A 12,857-nucleotide genomic window follows, 5' to 3' on the forward strand; every position below is an offset into this window, starting at 1 on the left:
AATTTTAATACAGTTTTTTCCTTTCTTAAAATGTGTATACATTTTTTTGGCACCCTCTGTATTGTGTGTGTGTGGGGGGGTTTATGTGTGTGTGATATATATATATATTTTTTTTTTTTTCCCCAAAATCTTTTATAAAAATGTATAGACATTTTTGTTTGAGTTAGATCCTGTTTCAGTTAGATTTTGCTTGAGTTAGATCCTGCATCTTAATGAATGATAGAGAACTTAGATCAATATTATCTTTATACCTGGGAAAGAGGGGCCCCTGACCTGGGCCCTGGGCTTTTGAAAATCTTCTCCAGCCTTGACCTTCCTGTGGGCAATACGCCTATATGGCAAAATGGGCCCTCGCTACTCAGTGTCCTCAACCACCTTCGAGACCACGTTCAGGGTACCTGGTACCCTGGAAGTCCCTCCTCATGTGGCCCAGAGCTCACATTTTGGATCCATTGACCTCATTTAAACCAAGGTGATTGTATCATTAATATGTACACCCCTAGGCTTAACCGATGCCAAAAGACTGGTTGTGTTCGAGGTGTAAATTGTGTTCAGAATTCAGGCTGGCATCTCCACACAAACGCCTGTAGGGCTTTATAATGCACAACAAGAGGACAGGACAGAGGAGGGGACAGCGGTTACAGGCCACAGGCTCTTGGCCAGCCCTTGTGGGCATTACTTGTAGCACAAGCTTCGAGGGGTTCTAGAATTCAAACTCAAATTTTGCCTGCCAGTTGTTTTAACTTATATTTGTCAAGGTAAGAGGGTGGGACATATTTATTTGAGAGTCTGTTAGTTTGATTTATGACTTTTAAATATTTACAAATAGGGTGTGTAGACTTCCATTTGTGTACTCTTGCCTGAGGCCTTGAAAATATTAGCAGCCAGTCTGTCTTAGATATCTTGTTCTGACATTTTAATTCAAATTAAATTTGCACATCAATAAAACAATTTGTACATATCAGAAAAAACCAGTTTTGAGACATATACTACAATGTATCTAATTTCCCTCATTTTAATTCAAATTATTCTCTGAGATTATCAAAATTTGCTAATTTCAGTGTTTAAGGGCCTGGATAATTCTAGCTTCATTTTCTTATTACTACAAGAAGAAGCTATTATTATTCATGTATATTTCTGTGCAAATAAGGGATACGAGTAAGTCTATTTTAGTGGAAAGCCAGGAGAAACCATGAGAATTCTGTGGCTGTGGAGGAACTGAGCATAAAAGTTCTTCATAGAGAAGCTAAGAGCAGAAGAGATAAATGAGGCCACTCTAGGTAATGATAATAAATTTTCATCATTGTTTCACCAGTAGAATTATGAAATAAAATCTGGAGAATCCAGGAAACTTTAAATTGGCATCCATATCCAGCAATCCCTCTCCTGGGTACCTACCCGAAAAATCTGAAACCATTTATCCGTAAAGATATATGTGCTCCAATGTTCACTGCAGCTTTATTTACAGTGGCCAAGACATGGAAACAAAGTGTCCTTCGATAGATGATTGGGTGAAGAAGTTGTGGCATATATACACAATGAAATGCTATTCTGCCGTGAGATGAAATAGTACCATTTGCAACGACATGGATGGATCTTGAGATTATCATGCTAAGCAAAATAAGTCAGACACAATAAGTTGAAAACTATATGGTTTCACTGATATGTGGTATATAAAAGTGAAAACAACAAAGAACAAGACAAATAAATGAAGAAACAAAAACTCATAGACACAGACAATAGTTCAGTGGTTATCGGAGGATAAGGGAATAGGGGGTTGGTTGATAAGGGTGAAGGGGATCAAACATATGGTGATGGAAAGAGAACTGACTCTGGGTGGTGAACACACAATGTGATATATAGATGATGTAATACAGAATTGTATACCTGAAATCTATGTAACTTTACTAACAATTGTCACTCCAATAAACTTTAATTAAAAAAAGGAATAAAACTAATTTGGCAAAAAGTATTTTCAGAAAAGCAAATTCAAAGTCATGTTACAAAATATTAATCTGAAAAGTCATAGAGGCTTTCTAGGACATAATAACTAAGAGCAAATCTATCTAAACCTCATCCTGTGGACTAACAATATCCCTGATAAATGTGCATTAACCTCAAATTGAAAGTCAATATTGTTTTTAATATACTGCCTCAGTATAACTACATTTTTTAGCTATCTGCATTTTTGGAAAACACAATAATTTCAAGTTGTTTTCTTATATTCAAACTCTCTTTGGTTAGGAACTCTGAAAGAACAAACATCTCTAATTTCTTATCGATTATGACTTCTACTTCTTATGGATAACAATTATATAAATTTGACAAGGTTCATTCCATTTAGCTTGAGCCATTAAAAAATCAATTAATCTTTGTTTTGTAGAACTATGCCTGTATACACTATTGGATTGTTCTCTCTTGTAGTATCATTTATGTCTTCTACCAAAGAATGTTGGGAATATAATTACCTTCAAAAATTACTAAATCTTAGGAAGTATTTTACAAAATGTCATTCTTTACTTAATAAAGGGCTGGCCCAATATTTCATGAGTTTCCATTCATCTGACAGAGCTGTGGTGTTTGTAATTGTGAATATAAAGCCATCAGTCTTCTAGAACCATCTTTAGCTGAGCGAGCCCCAAAGCATGGTCCATTCTGCTCAGATCTGATCAGCATCTTTATAGCTTATCAGCCTTGGGGTTCAATTTTGTTTTGGATGCTTTTATAAATGAGCACAATCACTGGTGAATCTGTTCTTCCAGATTGCAAAGAGAAAAATCGAGAGAGGAACTTTAGTAGATTACTGTGTCATTGAGAATAAAGTACAAGCACAAATACACCTAAAGTAGTCTCACGGATGATTTTGTCGGGTGTACATTTTCAGTTTTATTTAAGTAAAATTAGATGATTGCCTTAGTTAATATTGTTTTTAAAGTTATCCTCTAACCCTAGGCTAAGGGTATGATCAATGTGTTAGCTAATAAAATCAATTTGTTCCAAAGTATTTTTGTTTTCTTAAAAGGAAGGAAAGAAAATAGAAAAGAAGAGTAGCAATAGATTAAAAAGTTTTTCTGGGCAAGTTTATGATGTATTTTTTTACTTTTTAGTAGCTAGATTCAACAGTATGGTTGTTCTCAGGATCCAAGACAGCTGCAGAAATAGCAGAAACCAAGAGGAAATGTTAATCATTTTCATCTCTTTGGTACTCATAAAATTTCTCCAGAAAAGAGTCTATAATACTCACATTCCTGAGTGGCTTTTTAAGTCAGTAGAGCAATATAATGTTCAGAGAAAAGTTTTATTTCTTACATATATTTAGGAAAATCTTTTGCTATATTCAATTAGATCAAATGAAATATAGTATCATTTAATATTTTAGTAGGAGAAATAAAATTTCAAAGGTCAGGATATCAAATATGCAAGAATATGTTTTTAACTTGTCAGAAGGCTATGAGCTTGTCAAAGAAATTCAAGTGCCTGGCCAAGAATAATTTTTCTGTTATGCTAGAAATTCAGAGGAGCACGGCAATGTCAAAATACCATTCCATTCCTGGGAACCTACCTTTCAGTCATTATAAACGATTACTATATCCTAGCTCTTTGTCTCTACACTGAAGGAGCAAAGATTGACATGAATGAGCCTCAAAGAACTTGTAGTTTTCACTCTTCCTATCTAATCATTCTGTGCGGAGCATTGTATCCTATAACATCTTTCTTAAAAACTTTTACAACACTGTTAAGGACTGAATGTTTTTGTCCTCCAAACTTTATATGCTGAAACCCAGCCCTCCAATGTGATGGTGTTAGGAGGTGGGAGGCAATTAAGATTATATGAGTTCATGAGACTGGAGCACCCATGAATAGGACTTATAAGAGTCACAAGAGAGCTTGCTTTCTCTCTCTGCACTCTACCATGTGAGGATACAAATCTGCTGCAGACTGGAAGAGGATTCTCACCAGAACCCAACCATGCTGGCACCCTGATCTTGAATTTACAGCCTCAAGAATTGTGAGAAGAAAATATCTGTTGTTTATAAATCACCTCATTTATGGTATTTTTGTGATAGCAGCCCAAAAGGATAACAAAAACAGAACTGAAAAGTGAGACACATTCGTGAGACTACTTTAGGTGCATTTGTGCTCATCATTTATTCTCAATGACACAATAATCTACTAAAGTTCCTCTCTCGATTTTCAGTCCTCAGCACAGCATCTTTTAGAATTGACCACATATCTAACCATTTTGGTTATCTTTGCATTGACAATCACTTTGGTCTTCTTATAGTGAAGCCAAAAATACAAGATCAACCATCAACATTTATGGTTGCCTGGGACTACAACTCATCATCTTTTTTATATCAAACAGATATCACAAGAGAACTTGTTAGAACTTTTGAATGAGTTAAGGCAATTTTTAAATTTTTTTTCTAAAAAAAACAATACTACTGCTGTTTCTTTAGAACCATAATGTAGAGTAGTCCCGACCTTATCTGCAAGGAATATATTCCAACATTCCCAGTGGATGCCTGAAATCGTGGATAGTCCTGAACCTTATGTATGCTGTTTTTTTTTTCCTATCCATACATAAATATGATAAAGTTTAATTTATAAATTAGGCACTGTAACTGATTAACAACAATAACTAATAATAAAATAGAATAAGTATAGCAATATACTGTAACAAAAGTTATGTATATGCCATCTCGCTCTCAAAATATTTTGTACTGTGCTTATCTTTCTTCTTGTGATGATGTGAGGTGATAAAATGCCTGCATGACTAGATGAAGTAAGGTGAATGAGAAATCATAGGTAAAATAAAGACTATTGAACACAAGCACTGAGATACGACTTTTTGATATCCCAAAAGGCTACTAAGTAACAAACGGGGAGGGAGCGTACACAGCATGGAGACACTGGATAAAGGGTGATTCATGTCTCAGGCGGGGATGGAGTGGGACAGTGTGAGATTTTATCATGCTACTCACAACAGCACACAATTTAAAACTTATGAATTATTTATTTCTGGAATTTTCCATTTAATATTTTTGGACTGCAATTGGCTATGGACAACTAAAATTCTGGAAACCATGGATAAGGGAGGACTACTGTACTATACTCCCAAAATTAATCCTGGGGTTCTTTTCTCCTCCTTTGCTTATTTCAATGTCATGAAACTAAGTATGATTAAATGTAATTAATATGAAAAACATTGAGTTCGGAAGTGGCTGCCATCTTGGCCAGGCTACACTGTACTCAGAAGTTTGTGGAAAATTGACTTTTAGTAAAACTAGACATATCTTAGGATAACCAGGAGGAGAAAAGGTAAAGAAAGGGGAAAATATAGGACATCTAAGAGAATCAGATTTATGCATAAGTCTGATGGAGTTAAGGTCCTCATTGCCAAAATTTGATTGGATTACATAAAGACATACACTTGAAAAAAAAAGTACTCAGGAAACAGGAATAGTTCAGCTCTGACCATGAGCAGTGCTGGAGAAACAATGATGATGCCATGTTTGAAATTTAAAATAGATTTATCGAGAAAAATCAGACATTAGTACATAGAAAATTCTGTGGAAACTGGAAATGGAACTATTAATATAAATGTTGCTAAGAATTTTTTAATGGAGTTGGTACTAGACTTTGATGTTTTGCCTTTTGGGAAGGTCTAATGTCAAAAATTTTTTTTCTCCCATAAATGAAGACCTAAGTAGAAGAAATATAAGTAGCTCTCATGCACTGTGCTTGTCAGATTTGGAAAATAGGTACAACTTCAGCCAACAAGGTGACATTACTTGAGGTACAAGGTGTGGCAAGGCTGTTTTTAGATTTTTGGGGTTTTTTAATTTAAAAAAATGAAACAAACATTTATTTAGTAATACTATGGACCAGGAACTGTCTGTTAATCTCATTTTATAGAACTACTTTGCAAGATAAATATATATTTTTAATTTTATTTTAATGTGCTAATAAGAATACTTAACATGAGATATGACCTCTTACAAAATTTTAAGTATACAGCATAGTATTGTTAACTATAGTTGCAGTATTGTACAGCAGATCTCAAAAACATTTATCTTGCTTGACTGAAACGTTATTCTGATTGAATAGCAAATCCCCATTTCCCCCTCTGCCTCAACCCTTGGAAACCACAATTCTACTCTTTGATTCTATGTATTTGACTATTTAAGATACCTCATTTAAGTGGAATTATGCAGTTTTTATCCTTCTGTGACTGGTTTATTTCATCTAGCAAAACGGCCTCAAGATTCATCCATGTTATCAGATATGCATTACAGAATTTCCTCCATTTCTAAGGCTGGAGAGGCCGAAAAGAAGCATCATACTACTTATGAAAGAATAAGGAGAAAGAAAGAGACAACAAATGACACAATTAACCTTCCATTCAAAATAGGTCTACAAACCAAAACATCAAAACACATGATGGAGAATTTTAATACAAAGGAAGTCAATGATTTAATCAATATAATCAAAATATTACTCACAGCAAAAAAATAATATTCATAGTATAACAAAGATTTCAATATATTTAGGACATTTAAAGAGATGAATGAAGGATTAATATCCACTTAAGAGAAAAATGATAGAATTTTTTTTAAATATAGGAAGAAACAGATGTTTTGAAAATGAAAAATAAAGACATTTCAGACAGGAAATTTTCAAATTGAAGAATTCAAATGGCAAAGTATATTATAGACTGGATACAATGAAGAAAAAGGATTTATAAGTTGAGCAATGGTACTGAATGATTTTCCTGGAGTATGGCACAAAGAGATAGAAATAGTAAATTTTGAAGAAATAGTAGGTGATAATTTTCCAGGATAAAAGAAAGATATTAGTCCTTGGTTCTGAAGTACAGAGTGTCAAGGAAGATAAACAAAAATAAACCTACTCCTAGATATATTGTAGTGAAACTATGGAAAAATAAGAGAAAAAGCAAAATCTTAAATGCTATGAAAGAAAAAAATAAACTACAAAGAAATGTCAATTTGATTTCTTGTCAGCATTATAACAGATGCCAGAAAAACAATAGAATAGCATCTTTAAATGCTGATAAAAGTCAGCATAGGTTTTATATATAAATCTTATTCAAGAATGAGCCCCAAATAAGTCATTTTAGACATATAAAAAGAGAGCTACCAACCACAATCTTCATTACTAATATATACTCCAGAGGAAGAAATGGATGTAAGAAATAAAGTTGGGCACAAATCTTGATACAATCAGCTAGTAAGTATGATTAGTAATATACTCTAATACAAAATCATGGTATTTGCTTATACTTTTTAATATTAGGAAAAGCTCTAAATAGCAGTACAAAATGGGGAGAGGTTGTTTAATGGATAAACAAAAGAAGCTAAGGTTCTGTTTTGTGTTTCAGAGGTGATAAGAACTATTAAATAATTTTTGAATTTGTTAAAAGATTTTATAATTAAGTATATGTGTTAGAATTAAGGATCAGCAATAAACATAAACAATAAACAAAATAAAAATAAAAATCAATACAGATGCTGCCAATAGCTTTAAACTGTTATAAGATGAGGAAAAAAGGAACTGTAGAAAACTTTATCACATCAATATAAGTCAGAAAAAGGAGGGGGGAAAGGCAAAGAAAATATGAAGTGCTAGAAATCCAAATACATCAGTAATCAGGATTAATGTGAACAAAGGAAAGCCATCTAATAACAGATGACCAGATTGTCTAAATGATTAAAACCCTACTCTAAACTAAAAATGAAGGAATAGAAAAGGACTCACCAGAGAACACATAATTAATTCTAATTAACTAAAGCTACTTATTAATTCTAATATCTTGTGTAACTATATTATAAAATCACTTAAATGTAACTTAAGGTTAAGAAAACATTAATGCAAAATAAGTAATACTACATAGTTTATGCATTTAACAACATAACTTTGAAAAGTGTAAAGCAGAAACTGACAGACTTATAAGAGAAAAAAATCACAATAACAATATTATAGTGGAATATTTTAATACATTCCTCTCAGGAGCAGAGAAAAAATATTAAGAATATAAAGGATTTATGAATAAAATTATGAATATTGATAAATTAATGTCTGTGATAAAAATATGTATATATAATTTATGTTTAAGTAAATTCTGAACTAACCATGAAAAATATGCATTATTATCAAGCCCACACAGAGCATTTACAAAACATGTGACCCATACAGTAGGTCATAAATTAAGACTTTTTTTAAATCATAAAGATCATATTCTCAGACAAAGAAACATAAAATAGAATTCAGCAATGAAAAAACAAAGTTCCCCATATATTGGAAATTTAAAATGATGTTTAAATAACTCATTGAAAAAGAAAATAGTGGAAATTATAAAACATTTCAAACTTAAAATAAATAAAACCAAATAATGAAAATGGTAATTGAAAACTGCAGAATGCAGCTAAAGTAATACCTAGTAGTAAATACATAACTTCAAAAAAGCTATTTAAGAAAAAAATAAATAAAAAGAAAGACTGAAGGAAAAGAGTAATTAAAATTTCAATTTAAATATTAAAAACATCCAGCAAATAAGGTGATAGTTTCCCTAACAAAAAAGGTGGCAGTTGCCACGCCAACCAAGAAAGCAGTTGTCACCCCTGGCAAAAGGCAACAGTGACACCAGCCAAAGCGGTGGCACACCTGGCGAGATGGGAGCCACAGCCAGCAAACATTGATAGCAACCACCGCACCCCAGTCGAGGGAGCAGAGAATGGGCAAGAATGGCAGAAGGAAGGTAGTGGCTAGGGAGGTGATGACAGTGAGGAGGAGGATGGAGATGAAGATGAGGAAGAATTTGAGCCAGCGTTGATGAAAGCAGACGCTGCTGCTGCTCCTGCTTACGGTGAAGATGATGAGGAGGAAGATGACCAGGAGGAAGATGATGAGAAGGATCAGGACGATGAAGAAGATGACGCTGAAGAAGAATCTATGGAGATGACAGCAGCCAAAGGCGAGAAGGCTCCTGCAAAAGCTAAGCTGTTCCTGTGAAGTTCAAGAGCACCACTGAGGACAAAGATAAAGAGGATGATGACGAAGACGATGAGGAAGATGAGGAAGATGATGATGAGGAAGATGAAGAGGAGGAAGAGCCTGTCAAAGAAGCACCTCGGAAATGAAAGAAGGAAATGGCCAAAAAGAAAGCAGCTCCTGAAGCCAAGAAACAGAAAGTAGAAGCCACAGAACGAACGACATCTCTCCATCTCTTTGTTGGAAACCTGAACTTCAACAAATCTGCTCCTGAATTAAAAACTGGTATCAGTGACACTTTTGCTAAAAATGACCTTGCTGTTGTGGGTGTCAGAATTGGTCCGTCTAAGAAGTTTGGCTCTGTGGGTTTTGAATTTGCTGAAGACCCACCGAAAGCCTTGGAATTCACTGGTTTAAAAATCTTTGGCAATGAAATTAAACTAGAAAAACCAAAGGGAAACGACAATAAAAATGATCGAGATGCAAGAACACTTTTGGCTAAAATTCTACTTGATAACGTTACTCAAGGGAATTAAAAGAAGTGCCTTTTGAAGATGCTATGGAGATCCGATAAATCAGCAAGAATGGAAAGACTAAAAGGATTGCTTATATTGAATTTAAGGCAAACTGATGCAGAAAAAAACGTTGAAAGAAAAGCAGAGAGCAGAGATAGATTGGCAGACCATTTTCCTGTACTATACCGGAGAGAAAGGTCAAAGTCAAGGTTATAGATGTGGAAAGAATAGCACGTGGAGTGGTGAATCAAAAACTGTGGTTTCAAGCAACCCCTCCTGCAGTGCGGAAGACACTCTTCAGTAAGTATTTGAGATGGCACCTTTGATCAAAGTGCCCCAGAACCAAACTGGCAAATCTAAAGGGTATGCATTTATAGAACTTGTTTCATTTGAAGATGCTAAAGCTTTAAATTCACATAATAAAAGAGAAATTGAGGGCAGAGCAATCAGGCTACAGCTGCAAGACCTAGAGGATCACCTAATGCAAGAAGTCAGCCCTCCAGAACTGTTTGTCAGAGGTCTGTCTGAAGAGACTACAGAAGTGACCTTACAGGAGTCATTTGATGGCTGGCTCTGTCCTGGCAAGGATAGTCACCGACTGGATGACTGGACCTTCCAAAGGGTTTGGTTTTGTAGAGTTCAGCAGTGGGGGAAGATGCCACAGCCACCACGGAGGCCATGGAAAATGGTGAAATGGACGGAAACAGTTACTTCGGACTGGGCCAAGCTTAAGGGTGAAGGTGGTTTTAGGGTTCGTGGTGGAGGCAGAGGTGAATTTGGAGCCAAGGTAGTGGCAGGGAAGACTGAGGTGGCTTTGGTGGCAGAGGCCAGGGAGGCTTTGGAAGGACAAGGAGACTTCCGAGGAGGCAGAGGAAGAGGAGGAGACCACAAACCACAAGGAAAGAAGATGAAATTTGAATAATTTCTTCTATCCCTGTCTTTCCCTCTTCCATTTGAAAGAAAAGACTCTGAGGTTTTTACTCTGTTACCTGATCAATGACAGAACCTTTGTAATGATGAGCAGGGAAAAGAAGGAGGAGGGACACATGCTAGAGTGGGGCTGATGAATTTATTTAGCAATATGCAATAGCAAAAGACAAAGGCAATTAATAGAATGTGCTAATGACAGAAAATAAAGGTGGTTAAGACTAAACTATATACATTGATAACAATGTCACTTCAAAGGAGTACATATACATATAAGTTTAAGAGATCCCAATATATGTTTACTATTGATCAAAAATCACTTGGCTAAATACACAAATAACAGGAGCCGGCCTGGTGGCTCAGGCGGTTAGAGCTCCATGCTCCTAACTCCGAAGGCTGCCAGTTCGATTCCCACATGGGCCAGTGGGCTCTCGACCACAAGGTTGCTAGTTAATTCCTCGAGTCCCATAATGGATTGTGGGCATTGCCCCTTGCCACTAAGATTGAACACAGCACTTTGAGCTGAGCTGCAGCTGAGCTCCTGAATGGCTCAGTTGGTTGGAGCGCGTCCTCTCAGCCACAAGGTTGCCAGTTCGACTCCCGCAAGGGATGGTGGCCTGCGCCCCCTGCAGCTAACAACAGCAACTGTACCTAGTTGCACCCTCCACAACTAAGATTGAAAGGACAACAACTTGACTTTGAAAAAAGTCCTGGAAGTACACACCGTTCCCCAATAAAGTCCTGTTCCCCTTCCCCAATAAAATATTTTTTTAAAAAAGTACACAAATAACATCAGTAAGAAGTATCCAAAAGCAGTAATAAGCTCTATAGGATAGTAACTATTACAGTAGATGTCAAAAGCTCACCAAACTGGGGGAGAACAGCACTGGAAGAGTCATAAATCAAAACCTTTGTCAGATCTGCAACTGAGAGAAATTCAGGCATCTCCCATAGCGCTGCTTGCTAGTTTCCAAGAATGCTGTTGTTGTTGTTGTTGTTGTTGTTAGAAGTCAAGGAATCTTCTGATGCTATAAGCTGCAAGCTGCATATAAGTTTTCAAGGCGTTAACAATCTGAAGAATATTGTTGCTGCTGTCATCGTTTTTGTTGTTGGAAGTTAGGACGCCTTCTGATGCTGTAAGCTGCAAGCTACATGCAAGTTTTCTAGATGCTAACAAGTTCTCTAGAAGGCTAACCATGGGGAACAACACTGGAGGGGCCAGGAACCAGCCAGTCCTCACCAGGTTCGCGGCTGGAAGTCAGGACATCCCCTGGTGTTGTAAGCTGCATGTTGCTGGAGGTCCTCAAAATGTTAGAATGACGAGAAATGACCAATGACAAATGACCAAATGATGAAATAATAATCATTATACTGTCAACTGAGGCTTGTCTTATATATTTCCTCAGATGTACCTTGGAGCCAAGTTTCTTGTTCCTGCCTCCCCTCCGGGAATGGCCAGTTCCGGGAACGTCCGGCAGTTACTGATATGAATGTTGTCCATCTGGCCGAAGGGCCAATTTTCTCAACCCCTGATGAAGAATTTCTTCAACCCTAAGCTAAACATCACCTCACAACATGGACAGAACTGCAAACACCATCTCATATCTCCCCTACTTGGGAGAATGAGACCAAACAGAAAACCTCATCTCATGTCTCCCCTGTTTGGAAGAATGAGACCAAAGTGGGACTGAAAAGCAACCTCATCCCATATCTCCCTGCTCGTGAGAATGAGACCCAGAAAGCAACATCATCTCGTATCTCCCCTGCTCGGGAGAATAGGACCAAAGGAAAAATTTACTCAACCCCTGATCACAGCACAGAAATCACCTCACATACAGGAACAGACAAAAGCTAATAGACAAAAGCTCACATCAACCAATGAAGGGAAATTTTCTTCAACATCTTCCCTATAGCCTTCTAAGGACATTCCAAGAGAGTATACAGTCCTGTTGTCTCCTTGGAAATTCATACAGATAACATTTCAAGGGAGATACTCTTTCGGTTTATGTTAATGTGATTTCAGTAAAAAGCCCTGACATAGCTACAACCCAGATGGTTCTTAATTTACTCAAAATGATGGATATTGAAATTTTATTGAACTATTTTAGTTGACAAAACTTGACCTTTGAAGCTATTTATTTGCCTTTAAAAAGGTGAATGCTGTAATATTTTTTATTGACTAAAAGTAAATATTAGCTAACATGCTTTTTAAAGTATAAAGACATCCCAAGTTTGGCAACTAAACACTGCTTTTGTTTTATTTTAACAGCTAAAAACAGGGTTTTCTTGGGGTTTTTGGTTTTTTCTGTGTAAGTTAAACAGGAGAACAATTTTCATATCTTGACATTCTCATTGTGAACTCTCATGTTCTTCCTGGTGAAGGGCTGCAACCAAGCATAGTGA

The 12,857-nt window shown here is 36.1% G+C and overlaps 1 pseudogene; it reads left to right on the top strand.

Moving 5' to 3' along the window:
- Positions 1-343: 343 nt before the first annotated feature.
- Positions 344-10,449, top strand: LOC109454607 (nucleolin; annotated as a pseudogene).
- Positions 10,450-12,857: the final 2,408 nt, after the last annotated feature.

This window comes from Rhinolophus sinicus, linkage group LG06, assembly GCF_036562045.2.
Source record: "Rhinolophus sinicus isolate RSC01 linkage group LG06, ASM3656204v1, whole genome shotgun sequence".
NCBI classification, from domain to species: Eukaryota; Metazoa; Chordata; class Mammalia; order Chiroptera; family Rhinolophidae; genus Rhinolophus; species Rhinolophus sinicus.